Here is a 26,801-nt window from a genome sequence, read left to right as displayed (position 1 = left end):
GTCTTCACCCACCAAGCTGGCCAGCTCCCATCATGCCTTCCAAGCCCCTGCCTTCTTTCCAAACCCTGTGTTTAAACTTCTATGGGCTGCTTTTCTTCCAAGCCTCAGTGTTAAAACACTCCCACAGGCTGCTTTCCTCCCCAAGATCCGGTGTTAAGACACTTTTATGGGCTGCTTTCCTTCCCAAGTCCTGGTGTTAAGACACTTCTGTGGGCTGCTTTCCTTCCCAAGCTTCAGCAATACTTATATTATTTAATGACAGCCAGGAAGGAATTGAATTCTCCACATGGGGACTCAATGGAGTCAGGTTCCCTTCCCAACCCAATATTTAAACAAACATCCCCCAAACATGGCTTTTCACAGCCCATAAATGAAATTGCCAAAGGAAAAGACTGGAATTAAGTCCAAAAGCACGATTATAAGAGCAGTGATAGCACTGAGATAGAACATGGAGCTAGCTAGCATGTGAATTGGCTGAGGCAGGTAGCAGGGCTCACAGCCACACAGGGAAACCCATGTGCATGGGGCTGCCTCCCTCCTCACACTTCACGTTTAGCCAAAAGAAACTGAAAGCAGCTGTATTTGGCAGTCACATGGTCTGTTGGTGGTGGAAAAATGGTGGTGGAGCCCATGCTATTATGACTGTCTGAAACAGCTGAAGCCCATTTTGAAAAATGGATCTGTGTACAACTCTACTTAGTTTGTGGCACCTACTGCTGGGAAGCAGCTCCCCCCTCCTCACCAGTTTCAAGCTCTCTGAACTCTTGAGAGACCACAATCATCATGAGATGCATTTTCATGGATATCTCGTTTCTCATCTAACCTGTCTGATTCCAAAGGGTAAATTATGACGCTAACCTAATATGTAACCATACAGGATTTTAGTGAATTTCTATAACTGAAGCTGTGTTTCCAATTTCTTGCTCAAATCTTCTCCTATGGGTGTTGTTGGCATTGTAAAGTTCCTCCTATCATAAAATTTTGTGATTTGGTTTTTATCTTTTTCTTTTTGAAAACAAAATCAATAAACAAATGGGAAGAGAAAGATGAGTGGCAGAGTAAAGTTTTAAAGTTTTGATAGAAAATGACAAGACAAGGCAGATGTGTTAGAAATAGTCTGGAGGCAGAGATTTTAAGATCATAGTTATCTGGATAAATATGTCCTTGGGGTGAATGAGAAGAGCCGACACCATCATGGGGCAAAGCTTAATACTGTAAATCTTGATAGGCAACTGTGCTTGGGGGAATGTGGGATAAGAAAAGCAAGGTCTGCAACAGCCTGCGGAAGAAGAAAGATTAGCTATAAACTATTTAAGAAGCCCCATACAGTTCCTTAGGACTTATGGTAATTAGTTCAAGAAGTACAGAGAAGTGCAACACAGCAGGAAATGCATTTACCGCTTTAAGCTACTTTGGGTGCACTTATACAACAAATTCTTGAGAGCACTGAACTAAAAAAATAAAATAAAATTCTAGCTTTGCCAAATGAATGAGAAGTCTCTACACTACTATGAAATGATCTTACACATAAACAAAATATTTTTCCTGATAATATCTGCATTTAAATATCCACTCGTACAATTCATGCGATTCATTTCAAAACTGTTTTTTAAACAAACTTTTGGGAGAGTGTAGGTAGTGAAATGCCTAAGCAAACGTCTGTAGAGATCATCCAGTGATAGCATATTGTTGCAACACTATGCCATCTTTCAAATTAATGCAGTCACAGTTGAACAGAACCCTGATGCCAAAAGGTGCACTCATTTACGAGATGAATAGGATACTTCAAATCTGCCTGCCTTTAAGAAAGGTAAGGAATATGCTTCTAATTTTTCAGCCTAGGACATTCAGTGTAGTGATCAATGCTAAACTCAAGCATTATTCAGGAAATTAATATGAAAATATGAAGAACCTCAATAACAGGAATAATTGAAGTTATGTCTTACAATAAGGACCTTGTCACACAGCTGGTGGTAGCTGGTGGCGGCACTCTTCTTTAGGACAAGGCATTGAGCCTTCATCCTGCCTCACTCGCCAACAGGGCATTCACATGGAGGAAAGCGAGGAGCGTGTGTAGTGCATGCAGCCCCCCCCCCCCATAGAGCAGGCATGGATCTTGCAACATGGGAAGCCTCCTGTGTTGTCAGCTCCATGGGGGGAAAGCCGTGTGCACTACACATGCTCCTCGCTTCCCTCCATATGATTGCCCTGCTGGCCAGGAAGACAATATGAAGCAAGGCGAGATGAGGGCTTCCTGCCTCACCCTTAAAAGGAGCACCGCCATCGGTGTTGCCAGCCATGTGGCAAGGTCACTAGTCATACACTGCTGCCATACAAGCAAAAAACAAAAAAAACAAAAATCCCAAACCTATCAGTGCAGTCATATTCAGATTTCTATGAACATTCCATGGATCTTATTATAAGCTTATTACATGCAAATGTGAGCAGATCAATAGGTACAGTTGTGATGGAGCCTTCGAGTAGAGATACTACTAGTTGTGTTAGAAGAGGCAGGAAGACTGCTCATGAGCAAGGCTCTGATGAGGAGCAACAAAGGAAGAGAATCTGGGAAATACTTATGGAACCCACTGATGATGAATCTTTTGAGGGTTTTGAAGGGGATTATGGGGCTGGGAGTCAGGAGGATGGGATATCAGACTCTGGGAGTGAAGTGATGGATTGGACTAGGGTTCAAGAGATCCGGGATGTTTTTGAGGAACCCGCAAGCAGTGGTACATTTGAGGGATGGCACAGCGAAGATACAGCTGGATCTCAGGGAGTTATGGGTTTGGATAGAAGGTGGACTGGCTGGAGAGATCGTAGAAGGGCAGCAGCTGGAGGAGGGATTAGTGGGGCGTTGGCCAACTCCAGCTCCAATGAGGATTTGCAGCAACAAGGTTCAGCTGTAGATAGGGTGTTAGCTGGCTCAAGCTCAGAGGAGAATTTGTAAATAAAAGTAAGTTTGTTGCTAATGTAACCTTGCAATCGGCAAGGTGTTTGTTGGGCGCTTTCGGGATCTCTGTTTCAGAAGACGTGTTTGGAAGACTGCTTTGGGACGTAAGTGTTAACCTGGGTTTTTTAGTGGCAACAGGGGCTGGCATTGTGTGGGTTTGCGCTGGATTGTCCTGTGTTGGTTTTACGCATTAGCTGCCGGCTTGCCTCTGTCGCTTTGGCTCTTTGTGATTGACCTTGGACTGGAATTCGGTGATTGGGACTTCTCCTTAACGACGCGGATTGGAACTCGATGCCTGTGACTTCTCCCTAACGACGCAGATTGGAACTTGATGCCTGTGACTTCTTCCTAACGACGCGGACTGGAACTCAATGCCTGTGACTTCTCCCTAATGATGCGGGCCGGATGTAGTGGCTGTGACTTCTCCTTTACAACGCGGATTGGCTTCAAGGACATTTTGGGGCACGGTGTGGCCGTTGGTCGCTGTGGGTTGTTGCTGGTTGCTTTCTTGTGTTTGCTAAACGCCAATGACTAGGTGGAGCTAGTTTCCAGCCGCTTCGGCATAGTTTGTTTTAATCTGGATTATTTTCCAGGATAATCCAGATTATATCCCAAATTGAGGTTTTTTGAGTTCTTTTTGGACTTTGTTATTTCACACTGAAGAAAAAGTGTTTTGAACCCTTTTTGGTTACTTTCTAGGCTTTTTTTTGTGTTGTTTTGCAATAAATTGAATTTTTTATATTGGCTGGCGTCTGACTCGTAACAAGTACCGCTCCGGTGGGAAGGTAACGGCGCTCCATGCAGTCATGCTGGCCACATGACCTTGGAGGTGTCTACGGACAACGCCGTCTCTTCGGCTTAGAAATGGAAATGAGCACCAACCCCCAGAGTCAGTCACGACTGGACTTAACGTCAGGGGAAACTCTGTTATAAGCTAAATGTTTCTAGTATTGCAGTCCAAGAACAGGCATTTCTGTAAACAACCTACAAATTATGTATTTTTTTTAAAAAAAAATGAGAAGCCAATTGACATAATTCTTGTTGTATAATGTATTCCCCTAATGTTTGCAGACTTCCAGCTTGAAGAGATATCCTAATTAATTTGATATTCTGTGTTCTATGTGCAAAATGTAAATGTTCACAAAGGGAGTGAAAAAGGAGAAAGCCGAAGACATATGATGAATCACACTGAACTTAAGGTCAGAATCTAGATCATCCATGCTAATGGGAAATATCATTCAAAGCTATAGCAAATGAGCCTTATGAACATTAGAAATTGCTGATATAAGCCCAGAAACTATCTTGAATGTCAAGGGATATGTGCTTCATTTTCAATGTTTGATTGTTCATATAAATATTTAATGAAAATATTATTAGAATATTCAGTTGATGAAATAAACTCCTGGCAGTTGCAGCCAGTATCACTTATTTTATATTCACTGAGTGAAATGACAAAAATGTGCACATGACAAAAAACTTCAGAGCTATTTTGTACTTTCACATTTCATCTGTTTTAAGGAATCATCTGCACACTGCTTTATCATTGTTTAATGGCTCCTGATGGTAAAACTGGATAATTTGGTATATTTAAAGATTCAGGAGCAGAATAAAACTGTACTGTAGTTTGTTATGACTGGGTTGGACTTAACTTGTTTCAACTTCATAAACTGAATAAAAAAATGCAGCCCTTACTAAGGAACAGATTGACAGATGTATCTGTAATTCTGAGGTTACGTGTCCAAGAAGGTTAATTATGCACAGATTATAAGCAGCAGAAGCAGAAATATAACATAAATGCAATAATAGTTCATACAGCCTTTCAACAGTTACCCCATAGAATTAATATAGATTGACATAAGTTCAACTGCTATGGCTCAGTGCTATGGAGTCCTGGGATTTGTAATTTGGTGAGGCATTAGCATTTTTGACAGAGAAGGCTAAGGATCCTATAATACTACAACTTTCTTGATTCCATTACATTCAGGTCATGGCATTTAAAGTGGTGTCAAGCTGCATAATTCTGCAGTGTAGATGCACCCTCAGAGAAACCAGCTCAAATTACAATCAACCACTAATGAAACCCTCATCACAGCTCTTTAAACAGTTAAATATTACAAATGGATGAAGAAATGCAGGTGATAAATCATCATCATCATCACCATCATATTTATTTATACACCGCTTTATCTCTCTCAAATGAGACTTAAAGTGACTTAAAATAAAATTATTAGCATACAATTTAAAATATACAAATAAGTAAACATTAAAACAGAATTAAATATAAACAGTATTTAAATATTTCACAGTTAAAATCCATTAAAACATTGACTGTCCAGAAGAAATGAAGGTGATAAATTGACTGGAATGGATCCCTCAAATATTACATAAGGGATCCATACCAAGATCCTTCATGTAATACACAATTGTCATGTAATCTGGAACCCTGTTTTTTCCTACACTAAATAAGCCATTGTTTGGGCTTCTAGCCAAAAGCGTGTCATAGAATCACTCTGGAGAACTCTGAAAATGACTAGATAAGTGTTTTTCAGCAGAAGCTGACTATAGAATTGCATTGGAAACCTAGAAAGAATATTTCTCTAGACATTTTCTAATTCTTCCAGAGTGATTCTATGGCATTCAAAGCACTTTGTGTATAAATGAACCCATGTTCAATGAGATAGCATAATAGGTAGGCCTATTGCATTACATCATGTAATTCCTCCACATGAATATTGTGATTAGAACGTTCTGTTAAGGACCTCTTCACATGTCCCCCCCTCCCGTGCCATTTTGCTGGCGGTCACAAGGGGCACCTTGCAGCACCCCGCACACCCACCCTCCTTCCCCCATCACATTGGGGGAATGGGACAAGGTGTGTTGGTGCCCTGTCCCTGTTCCCATCAGATGGGGAAAGAGTGGCAATGCACATTGTCCTTTCCCCCATCGGATGGGGAAAATAGGTAAAAAAATGTGGGTAGCTTTGTCGAAGCTACTCAAAAAACACTTACCCAAGTGTTGTGGCTGAGGAAACATCTTGCAATGCTTTCTTGGCACTTCGAGCATCAATGGGGCAGGGCCAGCCAGGGCCGGTTCATCATGGAGGCTGTTGAAGCAGCTGCTTGGGGTGCAGCCCTTGGGGGACACTCTCTAGGCAGCGGCAGCAGCAGCGACCACCAGGACGAGGAAGTCCTCACTCTTCTCGTGAGATTTCGTGAAATTTCTGTGGGATTTTGTGAAATCTTGCGAGAAAGCGAGGCCTTCCTGGAGGCCTTTGTAGTTCCGTGGCTGGAGAGTGTGCTGCCGCTGGTATGTTGGGGGGGGGCGTAATTTCGGGGGGGGGGAGCACGGCCCTAGGTTTGCTTACATAGCAAAAAAACCTAGGACCACCTCTGGGGCCAGCTGACCATTATGTGATAGTCCTCAGCTGGCCCCATCCCCAAAGTGCTGTAAAGGAGAATTTTGCCCCGTGTGGTGAGATGGAAAGATTCTTACTATGTACAAATTGCATTGTACAACTGTTATACAGCAAATACCCATCTTCTCCTCTGGCAAAGCCAGTGTTCCAGACATTATCATAGAAAGAAAATTTCAAGATGGTGTGATGATATTGATCATCACATCATCTTGAAATTTTTCTTCTATGATCATGTTTGATATACTGTCTGGCTTTGCCCACTCTATCTTTGAATCTCCCCAAATCAATTTGGACTATTTGTTGCCAAATTAGGTCAATCCGATCCTATCTGACCTGAAATAACTCAATTTTATTTGAATTCAAGATTCGGAAGAATGGATTGAACAGAATATGCTTGAACAGTGGTCCTATCACAACAGGATCTTGGGAAAGATGTTCAGGACCCCATTTAGCAGAATCCCAAATACAGCAATTCTGAATTACTATATAATACGTAAAGCAAAGTGGCCACCATGTGAAGATCTAGTCCAGAGCTAAAGCTAGCTCACTGAACCACTGTGTTTGTCAAACATTTTTTTTTCGTGTCAGGAGCAACCGGAGTTGCTTCTGGAGTGAGAGAATTGGCCGTCTGCAAGGACGTTGCCCAGGGGACACCTGGATGTTTTGATGTTTTACCATCCTTGTGGGAGGCTTCTCTTATGTCCCCGCATGGAGCTGGAGCTGATAGAGGGAGCTCATCCACGCTCTCCCCGGGTGGGAATCGAACCTGGCAGCCTTCAGGTCAGCAACCCAACCTTCAAGTCACAAGGCTTTTATCCCCTAGGCCACCGGAGGCTCCTTTGTCAAACATAACTGAGGATGATATGTCTCCAAGTCTGGGTGCTGCCATAGAAACAGCTTTGTCTGGTGTATTTCATTGTTTAAGATGGAGTACCCACAACAGAGCCCCAGAAATATCTTAATACATAATTTGGTCTGAAGCAATACCGGACAGGATATACTAATACTGTTACGCCTCAGTCTCCGAGCAGAAAAGCATGATTTAAAAAGACTGTAACTTTCCCTTCAACCCAGGCTTTGGCTTGAGGGCTTTCACCTGTCTCTAACAATTACAGCTCCCTGATTTGATTAGTGTAGAATAGTTATTTTGTCTTTGACTTATCTTTCTCTGCTAGTACTCATACGGTACCACAAATGAAAAAAGACAGTTGTGGAAATGATTAGGTTCCTGAAATGTTTTGAGATGCTCTGTTACTTGAGAATGTACTTTTCATAGTGGGTGGGGAAACCCTACTTGTGATCCCAAGCACTTTCCTTCCCAGGAGGGTTTGAAGAGATTTCCTTTGATAGAGTGTTTCAAAATATGTCAGAAACTGAAAACTTTGTACAGCTTTTGGTTTTCATTAGTGCTTCTCTCTCTCCATAGCAGTTATTCATCTGTACTAGTCTATCATCATCTATAAAACTGTTAGCAAAATGAATATAGACCTGGCGTAGTACACAATAGATTTATAATGCTTTTGGGTTAACAGGAATACAAGGTGAGAACAGTGTGGTTCATGGAGTTGAAATGTCTCTTGAACCCAATTGTCACTCCTAAGGTCCTTTACTAGTCACCCAAGACCCCCTAACCTCCAATTTTTCATGCAGTTTTGGGACCCATAGTGTTTCTCAAACTATATCCAGGACCTCCATGCCATGAAAATGCCTCTTTTTGTCTATGAACCTTTTGCATGGGGCATTTTCACCCCATTTTTCCACTTTTATATGTGGCAAGGATGAGGCCTGCCAGGCCCCATCCACATTCCACCGAAAGTGGAGTGGAAGCACTGAAAAACACTTTCTTCTCTACTACATTACCTAAAATATCCCTCTGGTTCTCCCCATTCCACCTACTATATATACATTTTCCCTTTTTGATAAAACAGAGCACTCCATCTCTTACTAGCTTTCAGGGCAGCCTATTTCTTTTTCAGAAGAATATATAACACTTGGTAATACTTAGCAAAACAAAAGCTAAGATAAACCATGTGAAGTAAAAAAAACCTCTTGTTGACCCATTTAGTATATTCAGAAATTACTCTGGGTATATTCCATCTGCTTGTACATTCAAATCCAAGGATGATTCACTGTTTGTTCCCATTAGAAAATAAATTACTAACTCATAAATATCAAAACCCATAATCTGTTTCAGGGAGTTGGTTTAATATCAGCCGAATAGTTTATTCAAGTCAAAATGCTTTATCCAAAGCAGATTTTTTAAAAAATAATAATAATAATAATAATAAATCAGAATATCTCTAGCTGATACAAATCTAAACGGCCCTAGCAGGAATATATTATTTGTAATAGAGAAGAAAAATAAATAAATAAATAAATTTCATCTGGCACTATGCTAGGTTAGTGAAATATATACTGTGTAGATTTATTTGACCACACCTTCCACCATCCCCATTGCTGACTGGGGATGATGGAAGTTGTCATTTTCTAATAATATAAAGGTTTTATTCTACTGCATCATGTTATTATTGTGAATATATTCTTTCTCTCTCCCCCTCAAAGATAGAAAAAATATTCTTTTGGGCTATAATTCCCAATGGACATGCTGGCTGCTGGATTTGGAGTGTTATAATCCAAAAAAAGGAATTTTCCAAGCTATAGTATCAGTAATGATCATACATATTAACAAAGGAAGGGCAGAGACAACGTGGGGGTGAACTAAATCACTGTTCCAGAATTTCAGGTGAGTTTTTTAATACGCTATTTCCAATAGATGCATGTTGCAGGGCATACTGGGGGTATATGTTTTGTAGACATGACAACCTCGAGTTGACTTCAAATTGGATTTATGTGCCTACATATAAGGTACAGGTTTCCCCCTGACATTAAGTCTAGTCGTGTCCGACTCTGGAGGGTTGGTGCTCATCTCAATTTCTAAGCCAAAATGCCAGCGTTGTACGTAGACTTTTCCAAGGTCATGTGGCCGGCATGACTGCATGTAGTGCCATTACAAGGACCCGGTATATAAGGACCCTAAAATTAAAAACAGAATTAGTGAAGAATTTGCACATTTTAAGTTATACTCCTTTATTGCATTAATTGAGAAATCTTTTAATTCTGAAGCAGATAGCATTATTGACTCTCTTCTTCCCTTTTAGTCTTTGTTTTTATTTTGATAAAAACACAAATTAAAAAATAAATGGGGAAGAGAGAGATTTACCTAGCACACCACTTATCTCTTCAGAACATAGTAAGAATGTTAAGTCTTTTGCACCCTGGAGCAGATCCCACATGAACTTTTAGTGGCTGATGTTTTCTAATGATGTGCCCATCTAATACAATGTGTTATATTGTATTGTCCTGGGCAGGGCCCCATGTAAGCCGCCCCGAGTCCCTTTGGGGAGATGGTGGCGGGGTATAAATAAAGTATTATTATTATTATTATTATTATTATTATTATTATTATTATTATCTAATAGAGCCAGTGAAATGGAGCATTCTTATTTAGGTCATATAGCTCTCTCACACAAACTGCTCTTATCTAAAGTTAAGAAAACATAAGTATGGTATTTTAAAAATGTTCAGACAAATTAGCATTACATGAAGAAATAGAAATAAACAGAAGCTTTTCTTGAGCAAGAAGCAGAGCTTATCATCGTATATATTGTATAAGTGCTGTTTGTAAGCCACCTTGAATCCCCCTCGGGGTAGAGAAATGCAGGATATAAATATGGTAAATAAATAAATTACATATCTTCCTTTGGTACATCACTGTACTCCTATTCCCATACTTTGCTTTGCTTGAGCAAGAAGCAGAGCTTATCACCTTATATACTTTCTTCTGGTGCATCACTGTACTCCTATCCCCATATAAGTGGACTCTGCAAATCAATGGCCCCCTTACTTTGGTGAAACTAGCACTTGTAATCATGCTAGAGAAGGGGTTTGTGTGTGCCTATGTTTAAACAGGCTCAGATGGATAGAGACTGCAAAGTTCTTAATAATAACAATAGCAATTATAGAAGAGAGAGGAAGGGGGGATAGTTCAAATGAGTGAGAGAAGGATAGTTGGAAAGGATGTAGATGCATTGAGAAATCAGGTATCCAGAAAAATCTTGCACTAACTAGAGAGCAATATTTTCCTACCATGCCTATACCAGGAATTCACAATAACAAACATTAGTGAAAAGAAAGGCTAGAATTACAAAAGGAACTAGTAAGAAGGATAAACAAAAGAAATCGGGAATAGAATCTAACAAAATGAATACATGGCGGGCCTTCTTCTAGTAGATATGCTGACAGAGAGGGAATATTAAAATACTATTGTGTGTCAGAGCTTTAATAATCAGGCCAGAACTTTGAAAAGTAATGGTGGAATTTTGCAGAACTTGGAAAGTCACATTTCCACATTTGCCCATATAGGGGAATCCTCCAGGTTTGCATCCTTACAGTTGCATCATTTTATCTATAGTGTGAACAGAAGATTAAAAACAGATTCCTTATTCAAACTTATCTCTTCAGCATGTTTGAATAAAATACATAGTTACATAACAATAACAACGGCAGCTAAAGTTGTTTTTTTTTTTTGCTTTGATTCCATTGCTGCAGAAACTAATCAGATCCTGTTTCTGTGTTCTAGAATTACATTGAGTCTCATGATCAGGTTGTTCTTGCAGTTCTTTTTAAAGAGTTGTCAGACCTGCACACTCCCTTCCAATACACCTGAGGTTCCCAATTGCCAGTGCTTCAGCTTACACATGTACAATGGATGTTTTTCTCCATGACTCTCTCTTTTTCCCTTTCTCTCTCTCTGTTTGTGCGAACCTTTCTTGCAAAATGACTCACATGAATTCTAAGGCACCATGCAGGGCAAAGTCTACCACAACATATTGTAAGATAATAATGTTTTTCTATCATGTCTTTAACAATAACAGCAACAAAAGCCTACACTTCAACATCCTGTCTGCTTTAAAATTAGTACAGAAAAATAGAGTACACAAAGCTGAAAAGAGAGTTCTGCTGGGATTCATAGAGTTAGTACTGGGCTTTGTTTCTTTGAAGAAGAAACCTCTGTGCCACATCACACTACACTTTTAAAAAGTACATTGCGTCTGCATTTTGGCATTTTGCATGGGGTCAGTAGTTTTCTTCTTCAGGAACATATGATAAAAAATCCCTGTAGTTAATATAGCCCTTGTTAGCAGGTAGACACATCATGGATCCTTGCTTTATGTACAAGATATTACAGCAGAGCCTGAAATTGGGTAAGAAATTTATTTTATTCAGGCTGAGTATCCTTTATCTGAAATGCTGTAAACCAGAAGTGTTTGGGATTTTATTGGATTTTAGAATACCTGTGTTTGCATACACAATCATAATGAGGTAATTTGGTGGTGAAGTTTATTTGTTTAATCACTTCCGACTCTTCATGACCTCATGGACCAGTCCACACCAGAGTTCCCTGTTGGCTGTGGCCACCCCCAGCTCCTTCAAGGTCAATACCATCCTTTCATCTTGCCCTTGGTCAGCCCCTCTTCCTTTTTCCTTTCCCCCCAGCATCACTGACTTCTCCAAACTTTCCTGTCTTCTCATTATGTGGCCAAAGTACATCTTTGCACCTATAAATACAAAGTTTGTCAATGTCTCCATGTTTTCTCCCTCTATTTGCCAGTTATCAATCAGTTTGGTTGCCATAATCTTGGTTTTCTTGGGGTAACTGGAGTCAGAAGCAAATCCTAATCCTATTTTCAAGAATCCAGAATATATCATATACATTCATAATTAGTCTTTTAATTGGGAAGTACAGGTTGAGCATCCCTTATCCTAAATGCTTAGGATCAGGAGTGTTTTGGATTTTGGAATAACTATTGCATACATGTCCATCTTGGAGGTGGAACCCAAATCTAAACACAACATTCATTTATGTTTTATACACACCTTATACACATAGCTTGAAGGTAATTTGTGCATGAAAAAAGTCTGTGTTCATTTGACCATCAGAAAGCAAAGGTGTCCCTATCTCAGCCGTCCAATTTTGAATTTTGTACCTGTACTTGAAGCACTGCATCTAGGCTCAAGTGAACTATTTATCCCTGCATGGCATTTCAGTAGATAAGAATATGCGGACACAGACTTTTCTGTCAGAACATAACCATGAGAGGCTTCTTCATAGTATTTGAGAGGGAGGCATCTTACAATCTGCTCCTATACAGAAAGTATTTGGTTGGTAAGAACTCTTTTGTGATCTCAGAACAGTATAGTTTTGATTGTATCTGAACTATCCCAGATCCTGAAATTTCAGAGCAAAAACTAAAGACTGGAGATAACTCCTTTGTGATGTCCCAGGAGATAGGTTTTGGGTAATTTCAAAAGAGGCAGTTCCATGTGAGCATGATACATTATGCACCAATATGCACCAATTACAGTTGCATAAAGTATGCCAACCAACCACCACCCAAGCCTAACCAATGAGGGAAATATGTTTGCATGCACCTTTCCCTGAGATCCCCTTCTCTTGAGGACTCACTACTCCCTGACAACCTGGAATGTCCACTAATAAACTGTTAAAAGATGTCTGTAGAATCGTATGCTTGGCTAGAGCTGAGAGGTGTCCTAAGATAGATCTACACCATATAATTAATTAACGCAGTTTGGCTCCACTATAATTGCCCTGGCCCAATGCTATGGGATGATGGGAGATGAAGTTTTTACAAGGTCTTTAGCCTTCTCTGCCAAAGAGTCCTGGTCCCTCACCAACTCCTATTTGCAGGATTCCATAGCATTGAGCCATGTTAGTTAACGTGGTGCCAAACTGCACTAATTATACCATGTAGATGTACCCCTGGTCTTGATCTTACTTTCATTATATACTTTTGGCTAGGTAAAGGTAAAGGTTTTCCCCTGACGTTAAGTCCAGTCGTGACCGACTGTGGGGGTTGGTGCTCGTCTCCATTTCTAAGCCAAAGAGCCGGCGTTGTCTGTAGACATTTCCAAGGTCATGTAGCCAGCATGACTGCATGGAGCGCCGTTACTTTCCCGCCGGAGCGGTACCTATTTATCTACTCACATTTGCATGTTTTCGAACTGCTAGGTTGGCAGGAGCTGGGGCTAACAGCGGGTGCTCATTCCGCTCCCGGGATTTGAACCTGGGACCTTTCGGTCTGCAAGTTCAGCAGCTCAGCGCTTTAACACACTGTGGCACCACCAGGGGCCCAATACTTTTGGCTACAGCCACAACTTTTTTCTAGACAACTTATTTGTGGGGACTGCCAGAACTTTCTTTTTTTGGGGGGGGGGAACGAAACATTTAAAGGGCCAGCTCTGATCTGTAATTGCATGGCTCCCATTCTTGTGTTACACAGACAACTGGGGCCCTGCTGAATATTAGCTAGTAGTATAGTGATGACGGAAGGAATCTCCCAAATTACACAAAGGCAGATAAGGCTGCATTCTCTTTAATAGATATTAAAGATGATCTGTCATTATACTAAGTCAATGTGAGATGAGCTTCGTATACTGAAATTGTCTTTCGTGCAAATGAGGTATCTGGATAACAATAATTATGCTTTAATGATTTATTCCCAGCAAATCTGTATAGAGAAGAGATGCATATCAGTGGGCTGAAATGTGACAACAAAATGAAAGGTAGATATGTCTATTTTCCAGAGGCATATTTCATATAAAGGTGTATAATGTGTCATTTATAACAGCTTTTTGTTCTCAGCTTCCCAGGTGCTTTATAACTTAGCCAACATAAAGCCACTGAAGCACACTTATTGATGGAAAGAAATGTGGCAGCTACTTTGCTTCCACATGTTGATTCCTATGACCTTTCAGGTGGTTATCTGTCTGAAATGTAGATACTGGAGAGACCTCCCTATCAGGAGACAGGCAGGGCTCATCTGTGATGTCTAATTTCATATTTACTCCATGCAGCAATTACACAAAAGTGTCAAAGAGGAAAAATCATTGTCTCTTGTAACCTGAGTCTCTCTTTCTGACAGGAAGCTGCTATGTTTAGCTATTCTGGGTGGTATCTTTTCAACAGAAGATGTATGGCACTCCTTTGATAGAACAGGAAGTGTTTTGGAAAGACTGTATATTTTTGGTTTGCTGTAAGCTGATCCATATGGTATAGTATATTATAATAATATATAATACTAATATTGTTCTATACTAATGATATAATATTATAATGTAATAAAATATAATAATAATATTGCAATATAATAATACTAATATATGAAATATAATACCATTGACAATATATAATAACATAATTTTTTATGTCTCAGGAGCAACTTGAGAAACTGCAAGTCACTTCTGGTGTGAGAGAATTGACCATCTGCAAAGACGTTGCCCAGGGAACGCCCGGATGTTTGATGTTTTACCATCCTTGTGTGAGGCTTGGGGAGCTGGAGCTGACGGAGGGAGCTCACCCACTCTCCCCAGATTCGAACTGCCAACCTGTTGGTCAGAAGTTCTGCCAGCACAGTATTATAATGATAACATTGTTTTATTATTGTATATTTGTTTATTTTAAATTATTATGTTTTTAATTGTGAACCTCTTTGAGACTCAGTAAATAAATAAATAAAAACAAGTCATGTTAAATTGCTTCTAATTTTTTCATATCTTAGGAGAAATGAAAACTATACCTATGAACGGAGCTAACCCACAATATGTTGCTACCTGAGTCAAGGTATTGGATAGCACTTTCTCCAGTCTTCATACAAAAAGAAACTGAACTTTTGCTTGAATTATCCTTTTGTATCCTGATATTTCAGATGTGCATGAGATAGGCTGTGTGGCCTTCACATGAATCTGTCCTCCAACATGAAGGAATAGCCAATGGTCTTTGGTTAATACTTGAGATCTGCCATTGCTGAATTTCAGCATCTGTCACCTGAGTCAGTTTTCCCTTTCTGTCTAATGATAGGACTGACCCTGGTCATGAATTCTTGAAAAGGAATGATGTAGTGAACCTAACACTATGTCCAAACCATGTACATTTTGTTACCTAGATAGGTCAATGCTTTGCTAGTGGGTAAGGTAAAGGTAAAGGTTTTCCCTGACATTAAGTCCAGTCCTGTCTGACTCTGGGGGTTGGTGCTCATCTCGAAGAGCCGGCATTGTCCATAGACACCTCCAAGGTTATGTGAACAGCATGACTGCATGAAGCGCCGTTATCTTCCCGTCAGAGCAGTACCTATTGATCTACTCACATTTGCATGCTTTCGAACTGCTAGGTAGGCAGAAGCTGGGGCTAACAGCGAGAGCTCATCCTGCTCCCCAGATTCAAACTGCCAACCTTTTGGTCAGCAAGTTCACCAGCTCAGTGATTTAATCTGCTGCACCACTGGGGGCCCCTCTCTAGTGAGTAGAAAATGAGATAGATTTAAAAAGTACTTTCTACAGACTATATTTTCTACAGATCTCTGAAAATGATTTGGAACTGCAGGGATGCACCCTTTCATTGGCACAAAACCCAAAGTGAAGTTCCAGTCATTTCTGGTTATCATTTGAGATGTCTTCGATTATGGAGTCTTCAAAACAGCTATATTGGGAGGGAGAGAAATCTGCAGGGGCCAATGGCTTAGACTGCATCTATCTCATGTGCTTTTCAATCTAGGTCCTGTTGTAGGAAATACGTTAGGATGAAACTGGAATTTTTATAAAGAAACATTGAATAAGAATCATGAAATGAAATTTCTCCTTACTCTATCCAAACCAGTCAAGTTGAGTTGGTTGCCTTGTTTTGACCCAGTATAAGGTAACTTCATATATTCATCTGAAAGCACCATAACATACAGAGAAACTGGAGGTGATCTCAGGGAGTGACTGTCCCCTCTATCCTATATATATTTTATTATTATTTCTTTAGCTTTGCCATTAGGCATTCTGCTTCAGTGCTGAGTTCAGTGCTCAGCATTATTTACCCTCAGACATTTACTCTGCACTTGTTCTGAAAATCTTCCAGTTGAGTTATCAGCTTGTATAAGGAGGTATCCAACACCTCTGCATTCAGACAGTTCCCAGATAGCAAAACAGTTATCCTTCATTCTAGTTCAACTCTCAAACATAAATCTGGTCCTGCAACCTCTCCATGCTCTTAAGTTGACATTAAATTTTCATTCCATTGGCATTCAGTAGGAAGTGTTCCATAATGAGAAGATATCTGATTGAAATTTATCCATTTTATGCCATTTTGAACCATTGTTATTATAATATTTTTTTGGAAAATTCATTGTAAATTCAAGAAATTACACTGTCTCATCCACATTTTAGTTGATGAAACTTTATCCTATTAGAGATAGAAATAATATTAATTATTTTTCATTCTCAGGTCAAAAAATGTGGTTTCCAAGAGCTGGAAACCCTGCTGAGAAGTCTAATAGCTCAGAAGGAATCTTGAACAATGTTCCCATATAAAACATCCTGAAATGTAATAGAAATATTATTGTAGAAAATAAATAATGGAATAATTATTTTCTGTACAGACCAGATTATACCTGCTCAGAAAACTGCATAAAGAAACAATTTGTTTTATACCCAAAAGGATTCCCCTATAGCACTTCAAATATGAGGAAAATATTGTGTAGAAATATTCACGCCACAGGTGTAATTATTCATCTCTGTGTTCAAAGATGAAATTCTTGAAGAATCATAGAATCATAGAATCATAGAATAGTAGAGTTGGAAGAGACCTCAAGGGCCATCTAGTCCAACCCCCCGCTAAGAAGCAGGAAATCGCATTCAAAGCACCCCCGACAGATGGCCATCCAGCCTCTGCTTAAAAGCCTCCAAAGAAGGAGCCTCCACCACGGCCCGGGGGAGAGAGTTCCACTGCCGAACAGCCCTCACAGTGAGGAAGTTCTTCCTGATGTTCAGGTGGAATCTCCTTTCCTGTAGTTTGAAGCCATTGTTCCGTGTCCTAGTCTGCAGGGCAGCAGAAAATAAGCTTGCTCCCTCCTCCCTATGACTTCCCCTCACATATTTGTACATGGCTAGCATGTCTCCTCTCAGCCTTCTCTTCTGCAGGCTAAACATGCCCAGCTCTTTAAGCCTCTCCTCATAGGGCTTGTTCTCCAGACCCTTAATCATTTTAGTTGCCCTCCTCTGGACGCTTTCCAGCTTGTCAGCATCTCCCTTCATCTGCGGTGCCCAAAACTGGACACAGTATTCCAGGTGTGGTCTGACCAAGGCAGAATAGAGGGGGAGCATGACTTCCCTGGATCTAGACGTTATTCCCCTATTGATGCAGGCCAAAATCCCATTGGCTTTTTTAGCTGCCGCATCACATTGTAGGCTCATGTTTAACTTGTTGTCCACGAGGACTCCAAGATCTTTTTCGCACACACTGCTGTCAAGCCAGGCGTCCCCCATTCTGTATCTTTGATTTCCATTTTTTCTGCCGAAGTGAAGTATCTTGCATTTGTCCCTGTTGAACTTCATTTTGTTAGTTTCGGCCCATCTCTCTAGTCTGTCAAGATCGTTTTGAATTCTGCTCCTGTCTTCTGGAGTGTTAGCTATCCCTCCGAGTTTGGTGTCATCTGCAAACTTGATGATTGTGCCTTCTAACCCTTCGTCTAAGTCGTTAATAAAGATGTTGAACAGAACCGGGCCCAGGACGGAGCCCTGCGGCACTCCACTTGTCACTTCTTTCCATGATGAAGACGACGCATTGGTGAGCACCCTTTGGGTTCGTTCGCTTAGCCAATTACAGATCCACCTAACCGTAGTTTTGTCTAGCCCACATTTTACTAGTTTGTTTGCCAGAAGGTCGTGGGGGACTTTGTCGAAGGCCTTACTGAAATCTAGATATGCTACATCCACGGCATTCCCTGTATCGACCCAACTCGTAACTCTATCGAAAAAGAGATCAGATTAGTCTGGCATGACTTGTTTTTGGTAAATCCGTGTTGACTATTAGCAATGACCGCATTTGTTTCTAAGTGTTTGCAGACCACTTCCTTAATGATCTTTTCCAGAATCTTGCCTGGTATTGATGTGAGGCTGACCGGACGGTAATTGTTTGGGTCGTTCTTTTTTCCCTTCTTGAAGATAGGGACCACATTCGCCCTCCTCCAATCTGCTGGGACTTCTCCTGTTCTCCAAGAACTCTCGAAGATGATTGCCAGTGGTTCTGAAATAACTTCCGCTAGTTCCTTCAATACTCTTGGATGTAGCTGATCTGGCCCTGGGGACTTGAATTCGTTTAGAGTGGCCAGGTGTTCCTGGACAACTTGTTTCCCTATTTGGGGTTGGATTTCCCCCAATCCTTCGTCCATTCCATGTTGCTGAGGTTGAAGATGGCTTTCTTTTTGTGAGAAGACCGAGGCAAAGAAGGCATTAAGCAGTTCTGCCTTTTCCCTATCCCCTGTCACCATCACCCCATCTACTCCTTGCAGTGGCCCTATCGCCTCCTTTTTCTTCCTTTTTCTACCAACATAAGCAAAAAAACCTTTTTTGTTGTTTTTTATGTCCCTGGCAAGCCTGAGCTCATTTTGCGCTTTAGCCTTGCGAACCTTTTCCCTACAGGAGTTGGCTATACGTTTGAATTCTTCTTTGGTGATTTCTCCCCTTTTCCACTTCTTGTGCATGTCACTTTTGAGCTTTAGCTCAGTTAGAAGTTCTTTGGACATCCATTCTGGCTTCTTTGCACTTGTCTTATTTTTCTTCTTTGTTGGCACTGTTTGCATTTGCGCCTTGAGTATTTCACTTTTGAAAAACTCCCATCCATCCTTAACTCCCTTGTTTTTTAATATCGGCGTCCATGGAATGCCGCTCAGTAATTCCTTCATTTTTTGGAAGTCAGCTCTCTTAAAGTCCAGAATGCGTGTTTGACTTGTCTTAGTTTCAGCATTCCTTTGTATTGCAAACTGCAGGAGCACATGGTCACTTGCCCCTAAGGATCCAACCACTTCAACTGTATTGATCAGGTCTTCCACATTTGTTAAGATTAGATCAAGAGTTGCTGATCCCCTTGTTGCCTCTTCTACCTTCTGGACCATAAAATTATCTGCAAGGCAAGTGAGGAATTTGTTGGACTTTGTACTCTTGGCTGAGTTTGTTTTCCAGCAGATATCGGGATAATTGAAATCGCCCATGACTACTATATCTCTTCTTTGTGCCTGTTTGGTCAGCTGTTGACAGAAGGCTTCATCAAGTCCTTCATCCTGACTCGGAGGTCTGTAGTAGACACCCACGACAAGATCTTTTTGAGTCCCGGTTCCCTTGATTCTTATCCAGATGCTTTCAAGCTGGTTTCCCGGATTACAGTCTTGCATTTCTTCTGCAACGTAACTGTTTTTGACATATAAAGCTACTCCCCCTCCTCTCCCCTTTGTTCTATTTATGTGAAAGAGGTTATAGCCCTCAATGGTTAAATTCCAGTGATGGGAGTCATCCCACCAGGTTTCAGTAATGCCTATGACATCGTATGTGTGGTGCTGTGCTAGGAGTTGGAGTTCGTCTTGCTTATTTCCCATGCTCTGAGCATTAGTGTAAAGACATGTAAGCCCCTGTGACCTCCCCTCGAACTGTTTATTTGGGATTATTGTGCTCTCTGTACTTGGTCCTTGCTGTGTTTGTGCAGCCCTCCGTTTAGCCTTACGGCGGTTCCCTGTGGTCGTGGGTAATATAGTGTTCGCCAGGCTGTTGTTCCCCTCCCCCAGTGGATTTAGTTTAAAGTGCGCCTGATGAGGTTTGTGAGTCTGTGTGCAAAAAGATGTTTTCCTACTTGTGTGAGATGCACCCCATCGCTTGCCAGTAGTCCATCCTCTTGGAAGAGTAGACCATGGTCAAGGAAGCCAAAATGCTCCTCTTGACACCATTTTCTGAGCCAGTTATTGACCTGTACTATTTTTCCGGCCCTTGTAGAGCCATGTCCTACAACGGGGAGGAGGGATGAAAAGATCACATGTACATTATACAGTTTTAGCTTTGTTCCCAGAGCTCGAAAATCATTTGTGATCTTTTGAAAAGTATGCCTAGCGGTGTCATTGGTACCTACATGAATCAACATAAGGTGGGGAGGGTGATGGGGCTTTAGGAGCCTGCTGAGCCTCTGAGTGATATGGTGTATTTTTGCCCCTGGGAGGCAGCATGTTTCTCGAGCCATCCCATCCGGTCTGGAAATGATGGCTTCCGTTCCTCTAAGGAGGGAGTCACCTACTACCAAGACCTGTTTCCTTTGAGGATTGACAGGGTCCCTTTTGTGCAAGACAGTGTGTATGTCCCCTGAAGAGTGTTCCTGTTGAAGTGAATCATGTAGGTGTAAAGTGTTGTCCTCCTCCTCAACATCCCCAGTGCATTCATCAATGACAATCCATTGAGATACATCCGAGAGCCCATTACTCTCCCAAGGATGTTCCTGTTGCTCCTGGTCTATGATTGGGGATGGAGCATTTGCATGATTACATAAGTGTGACTGTGGTGATGCACTGTCCCTGTCAGGGCTATCCCCTGCGCATTGATCCAGGATGGTCCACTGAGTGGTATCTAAGAAACTGTGGTCCTCCACAAGATGTGTTTCCTGATTGTATGTTAATGATGTAAGAATTTCAAATCTGTTGTGTAAATGCAGCTGAGCAGAGGAGTTCTGTGGAGGCTGCCTGGTCCTGCGTCTCCTTCTATGGGTGACCTCCTTCCAAGCCTGAGGGTTGTCTACCTTTGAGTTGATCTCCCCATAAGGTTCCTGATCATGGTCTTGGTGGTGTTGGTGTGATGCAGGCTGCTGATCTACAGCAGCGTGTTGTGCAGTGTCCAAGAAGAGCTCGAGTGCCTGAATGTCCTTAAGGGTCTTAATACGGTGCTCGAGCTGTTGGATCCTCTGCTCCATCAGAGTCATCTGTTTGCATTTGGAGCAGATGTAGTTGTCTAGTTTTTGTGTGAAAAAGCGGAACATGCCACAGCTGGTGCATGTGATGGGAATGTTTTGCTTTTGTTGCATCTCTTGGTGAGCGTGGTGGCCAAGTGGGATCTTTGTACAGTTAAGTAATATGCACGCACTTTATGTGCAGACTGCAACAAACCACGTCTTTGTGTATTTGTTTATGTTGCTTTGTTTCCTGTATGTACTGCAAAGGATAGTTAGTAAAGGTGCCTACCTGAAGCCAGGGAGCAAAAATGTACTCCTGCTTCCTCTGCTTCCTCTGATTTACATCCGTATCTCCCATATCCTTTTAAAACATTGCTAATGTTAACAGTACCGATGCTTCATCCTTAACCTTGTATTGTTGGTTCTGGAGGCCATACACAAGGATAAAATTACAACTGTTTTATAAGTAAATTTTGTGAGATGGTTGCTTTCCATATTTCAGTTGAATACACAGGGATACTCCAAGCTAGTCTTGTATTTTTACATTTCTTGTCCAAATAGTTAAAGCCGATGAATAACTGCCAGACAAATTCTAGACATTTGTAGTAACAAATCCAGAGTTCACACATCAATTTCTCAGCTAGACATGGATATTAACGGTTTTGACAAGATGTTTTCAGACAGCTGTAGGAAAAGCCAAATGCCAATGAAACACCTTTAGAGTGTATCTGTTTAAAAAACTATCTTTCATGTTTTTCTCACCTTGCATAGTGTTCAGAGGAAGTCAGATGTGATTATGGACTTTATTGCATGAAGCACACAAGCTGATATTGAATCTGTCACATGACACCATGAATATTCTATTGCTAGCTTGCTTTTTCTCCACGATTAACTCATGTGATATCAAAGGTGCTCATCCTGATATGTATCTGTTATCTATCATAGTGTGACTGCTGTGGCATAACAGCTTCATGCAATAAAGTCTACAGTCTCTTCAGTACCATCCAGTCATCTCATGACTGAAGCTACCTCAAGATCCACCATAACTAAGAAATGCTTTGTGTATGATTGTTTAGTACACGCATATAACTTTTTAAAACTTTGGCTTTGCTAATTTTATCTATTTTCAAAAATGTTAAGTGTGAGATATTTTTGGACAAAGTATCAATACCATCCGGTTGATCACCTACCAGTAAGTGGGTTGTATATTAATGAACCTCAGTAAGGCTGTCTTCACTAATAATTACTGAAGAATTTACAGATTTGTAAATTCTTCAATGATTATTCTGCTGTGTCATTTATTTTGATCTTCAGATAACACTGATGATTCTGCTCATTTCCTGTTCATGAAAATGAAATGAAATGAAATGTACTGGGAAAAATATGAAATGAAGACACAAGATGTTATTATCGGAACCACAATACTATGTAAACTGATTAGCAAAAAAAAAAAAAGATACAACACATATGCCTACTTCAAGGCTTCTAATCTTAAAATGATAGCTGGGGGAAATCTGTCTTCTACTATTTGCCTTGGTTTGGTGCTGGATTCTAGCAACAGACAGCTCCATTAGTATTCTAGAGTTCACATTCCCTTCCAACTTAAAAAAAGAAGACACCAGAGAAAATAATCAATGAATGTTTTAAAACTAGATACCATATTCAAGTCCCAGTGGAAGGTTTGCTTTCATATCCCCTTTGTATGCTTTGGAAACCAGAGGTTGGTTGGATAGACTTGTTTTCACTTGAAAGATGCCTCAAGGTGAATGAATTTTTCTCTCACCCTGACTTACCTTGTACTGTTGCTGCAAGAGTAAAATGAGAAGGAGAGTCAATTGAAATAATTGCATGAAAGGTGGGGCATATAATAGTGAAGAAGTTATAACAAACATAGCATGGAATAATATATCATAGTGTGAATTCAAAGAACTGACAAGTCTTTACAGAACTGAAGATAATCTTTCAGGAAATAATCATTTGTTGAAAAAATGAAATAAAATATAAAAAAGAATCCCACATCTGTGTGATAGAATGCAAAATTGACATGCTAGATGTCCAAATATTTTCCGCACATAGTAGATCGATGAGAAGCAATTCATAATCCATTCTAAAATGCAATCATTCAGCAACATGTGTTTTCTAAGGCCAAATCAATAAGAGCAAGACAAAAACATAAGTAAGGGTGAAATAGTTTGAGAACAATGGATTAACCAATAATCTTGTTAAGGAAGATGAGATGAGAGCAAACAGAATTCAGAATAGTCTGCTTCCTTGCCGATTCTTATTTGAGCTGAGGGGGAAATAACTGGCGAGTGAACAAAATCTACGCCAGTGTTATCGACAGGAAATGCATCTATGGAAAATGATACTATTGACTTAAGTGGTGTATGGAGTGAAGTGGTGTGCTTGTGTGTTTTCTTTCAAACCATGTCTTAGAGAAATTATTTTATGTTCAACAGCAAGTTCGCTCCACTACAAAGACCCAGTATAAACAATAAATTGTTGAGAAATCTTCACTGGTTAAAGCTGTAAACAAGGTTGTCCTAATACTATGGGTTCTGGATCCAAGCATTAACTGTTGAGCAATGAACTCATTACTCGGAACCACCACTGAAAATCTTGAGATGACAAAAAAGATACCCTATGGGTATAAGAGTAAACTCAAGATGGTGTCGTCTAGCTGAGCGAGAGAGGAGAAAGAAGCGCACTCAGCTTTTTTTCTCCCTCATTCCTTCTTCGGTGCTGCTCAGCAGGCCACTGTGGAAAGGCCAGCTGCTGAGGCTGCTGAGGCTCAGATGGAGTGAAGGAGGAGAAGGAGAAGGAGAAGAAGAAGTGAGGCCCTGCGACCAAAAGAATGGGAGGACACCATTCTGGGATTGGTGACACCAGACCCCAAAGAAGGTTGGGTACAGTAGGCGAAGACCCTCACCCATAAGGAAGGAGTCAACAGTTAGTCCAGGATCTTCTCCCAGCCACAGCTCACCTCTGACATTGAAGAAGAGGCTCCAGGCTTGGCCTCTGTCTCCTTCCCTCTGCCAGCGCCTCCACTGCTGCCACTCCCCAAAGAGTCTCGGGGTGGCTTACAAGCAGGACCAAGCCCAACAACAACAGAGTTAGGGTTAGCCAACTAAAAACAACATTTAAAAACATAATAAACATATAACAATCTAATTAAACAATTAAAAACAGTAAAATATAAAAACATCATTAAAATGAATCAAACAAGCTCAATAACCACAACCGGGAATATGACGGGCAAATAGGAAATTAGGAAGGGCTGGGGATAGGCATTGTGCAAAAAGTGGCTTTTAGAGGCAGGGCTGGGGGTATAGCTCTGAGTTCAACCCAAGTGATATCTGGCCCCACACATAGGCTGGACATACTCTTGACCTGATCTTCATAACGGAGAGCGAAGGTAGACAGAATCTTAAGATGGAGGAACTCTTGGTGGTAACTTTGTCATGGTCAGATAATGTTTTGGTCAGGTTTAAACTCACTGAGACACCTAACCTCCACAGAAATGGCAGACCCATTAAGATGACCAACCTGAGGAGACTTATGGATCCGGAAAGATTCCTGATGTCTCTTGGGGAATTTCCAGCTACCAGGATAGGTGCTCCTATTGAGGTCCTGATCGACCTCTGGAATAAAGAGGCAGCCAAGGTGATCAATATGATTGCCCTAAAGCATCCTCTTCCCAGATGTGGAGCTAAATTAGCCCCTTGGTTCTCCGGTTATTTTGTTTTTGTAACTCATATGTTTGCCACTATATTTCTTCTATATTGTCACAACTTTGGGGAGCAGTTGGTATAGTTCCAGGACATTTATCATTGCTCCTTAGCATGGATAACATAAGGGGGGTTCCCTTATGGTAATTGGGGGTCAGACACATCTCTGGCACCCTGTGATGATAGTGGAAGAGTATGATGGGAGCTTATTTATTGATTTATTATTTGAGAAATTTATATCCTGCCTTTCTCTGAGCACAGGCCCAACCCGTGGAGCTGTCTCAGTAGAAGGTGGTACGCTATCTAAGATCAGCTCCTAGTAGGAGCCTGGTTGCCATCCTCTGTACAAATAGAAGCTTCTAAACACTTTTCAAGGGCAGACCCATGTATAGCAAGTTACAGTAGTCCAAATGGGATGTAACCTTTCATCATGAATAGCTCCAAGAACCTAGAGCATGGGTGACTAGGATGACACTCAGCCAACTGCTAAGCATATTCTAGAACAGGAGCTCTGACCAAAACGAAGTCTTCCCTAGGTTACTCCAATTGGGCCTGCCAGTTAATGTGCTCAAAACAAGGTTTCAACTCACTGGCTGGCATTTCTGATTACCTTATTTGGCCCTGCCAGACTGTACAGGCCCCATGAAGAAGATATCATGCTGCTGGGTAAAATCGACAGTCTAGATGGCTCTGTTCCATCCCAAACTGCAATTATACCACACAATGAGACTTGCAGCTACTCATGATGCTAAACAAATTGATACTTACCAAGAAAGACTTTGGTGATTCTTACAACTTTATCATAAAAGTCCGGTGAAGCATTCCGCTTTGCCTGGCTTAGCAGCAAAAAGAGGGGCAGCGGGGTGAATCTGTCACTTTGCATGCAGCTCCCTCTCCGTGACACTTTCCCCATCACAAGTAGGAAACCTCACCCTTCCATTGGAGCCAGCACAAGAGATGTCTCCCATGTTGTGAGGGACGCGTCCAAGGACGCTTCCACTCCGGTTATGCCTGGGGCCTCCTCCGGAAGTCACACAACATGGCATGATGGCTCCATTTCCCAAACAGTCTGGAAGCATGTTAGGATTCTGAATTTTGTGAGTGTGATGAGGTCGATAGAGTAGCTCATTGTAATGTGGTCTATATAAGCATGTCCTTAGATATAGCCCAGGGATTTTAACAGTGAAGAATAGTAGCATACTGGTGTATTTATATAAAGATGATGGAAGTAATCATATAACTTGCAGTATGTGGACTTTTCCCTTTTTTATATATTATATGGGCATAATTAAAAGTGCATCTCTGAAAATATGCATAACAATGTTTCAGGCAGTAGGCAAATGCATTAAAAATGCATGCATTCAGAAAAGTGTATATCCAGATCTACACAAGCTTTTATTTAGGAAGGAAAACAATTTTGTGATTGTATATAAAACTTGGATGAAACAAGAATGATCATATGAGAAATGCAAAAACAAAAAAACTATTATCTCCCCCAAACATAATCCTGACCAATTTGTACATGCTTTTTGCAGTTTGAACGATAGATCCTTCAAACCACAAATTTGAAGGATCTATCAAGTCTTTAAAATTCTGGTCTTGATTATTTCAAAGATCATATGTCCCTGTGTTCTGAGGAAAGCATCCTACCACGCTTTCAGGAAGCTTCCTTCATGGAGCCCTACTGGAAGTTGCCATATGTCTTGTGATGATGTCTGGTTGGCTCTGAGTAGGAAGCATCCAGGCAGCGTACTAGGATGCTAAATTCACCTTGTGTGATGAGGTGGTACATGACACACATCTATCTTTTGATACAGTTTCTGGCCCACCATTTGCTGCAGAAATCACACTGGTCTCTACAAGGAGGGGCATTCCATAATATAT

At 40.9% G+C, this 26,801-nt stretch overlaps 1 long non-coding RNA gene across 2 annotated transcripts in view; it reads left to right on the top strand.

Moving 5' to 3' along the window:
* Positions 1–14,970, top strand: part of LOC134299500 (uncharacterized) — a 138,936-nt gene extending 123,966 nt beyond the window's left edge. Inside the window, exon 3 of one of the 2 annotated variants that reach the window (XR_010006710.1) lies at positions 14,663–14,970. This is a non-coding gene — a long non-coding RNA (uncharacterized LOC134299500). Of the gene's footprint in view, positions 1–13,952 lie in introns of both variants that reach the window. The other variant, XR_010006709.1, reaches the window with a different exon arrangement.
* The last annotated feature ends 11,831 nt before the right edge of the window (positions 14,971–26,801 follow it).

This window comes from Anolis carolinensis, chromosome 5 (genome assembly GCF_035594765.1).
Source record: "Anolis carolinensis isolate JA03-04 chromosome 5, rAnoCar3.1.pri, whole genome shotgun sequence".
Taxonomy (NCBI): Eukaryota; Metazoa; Chordata; class Lepidosauria; order Squamata; family Dactyloidae; genus Anolis; species Anolis carolinensis.
This window is presented reverse-complemented; position numbering and strand designations above follow the sequence as displayed.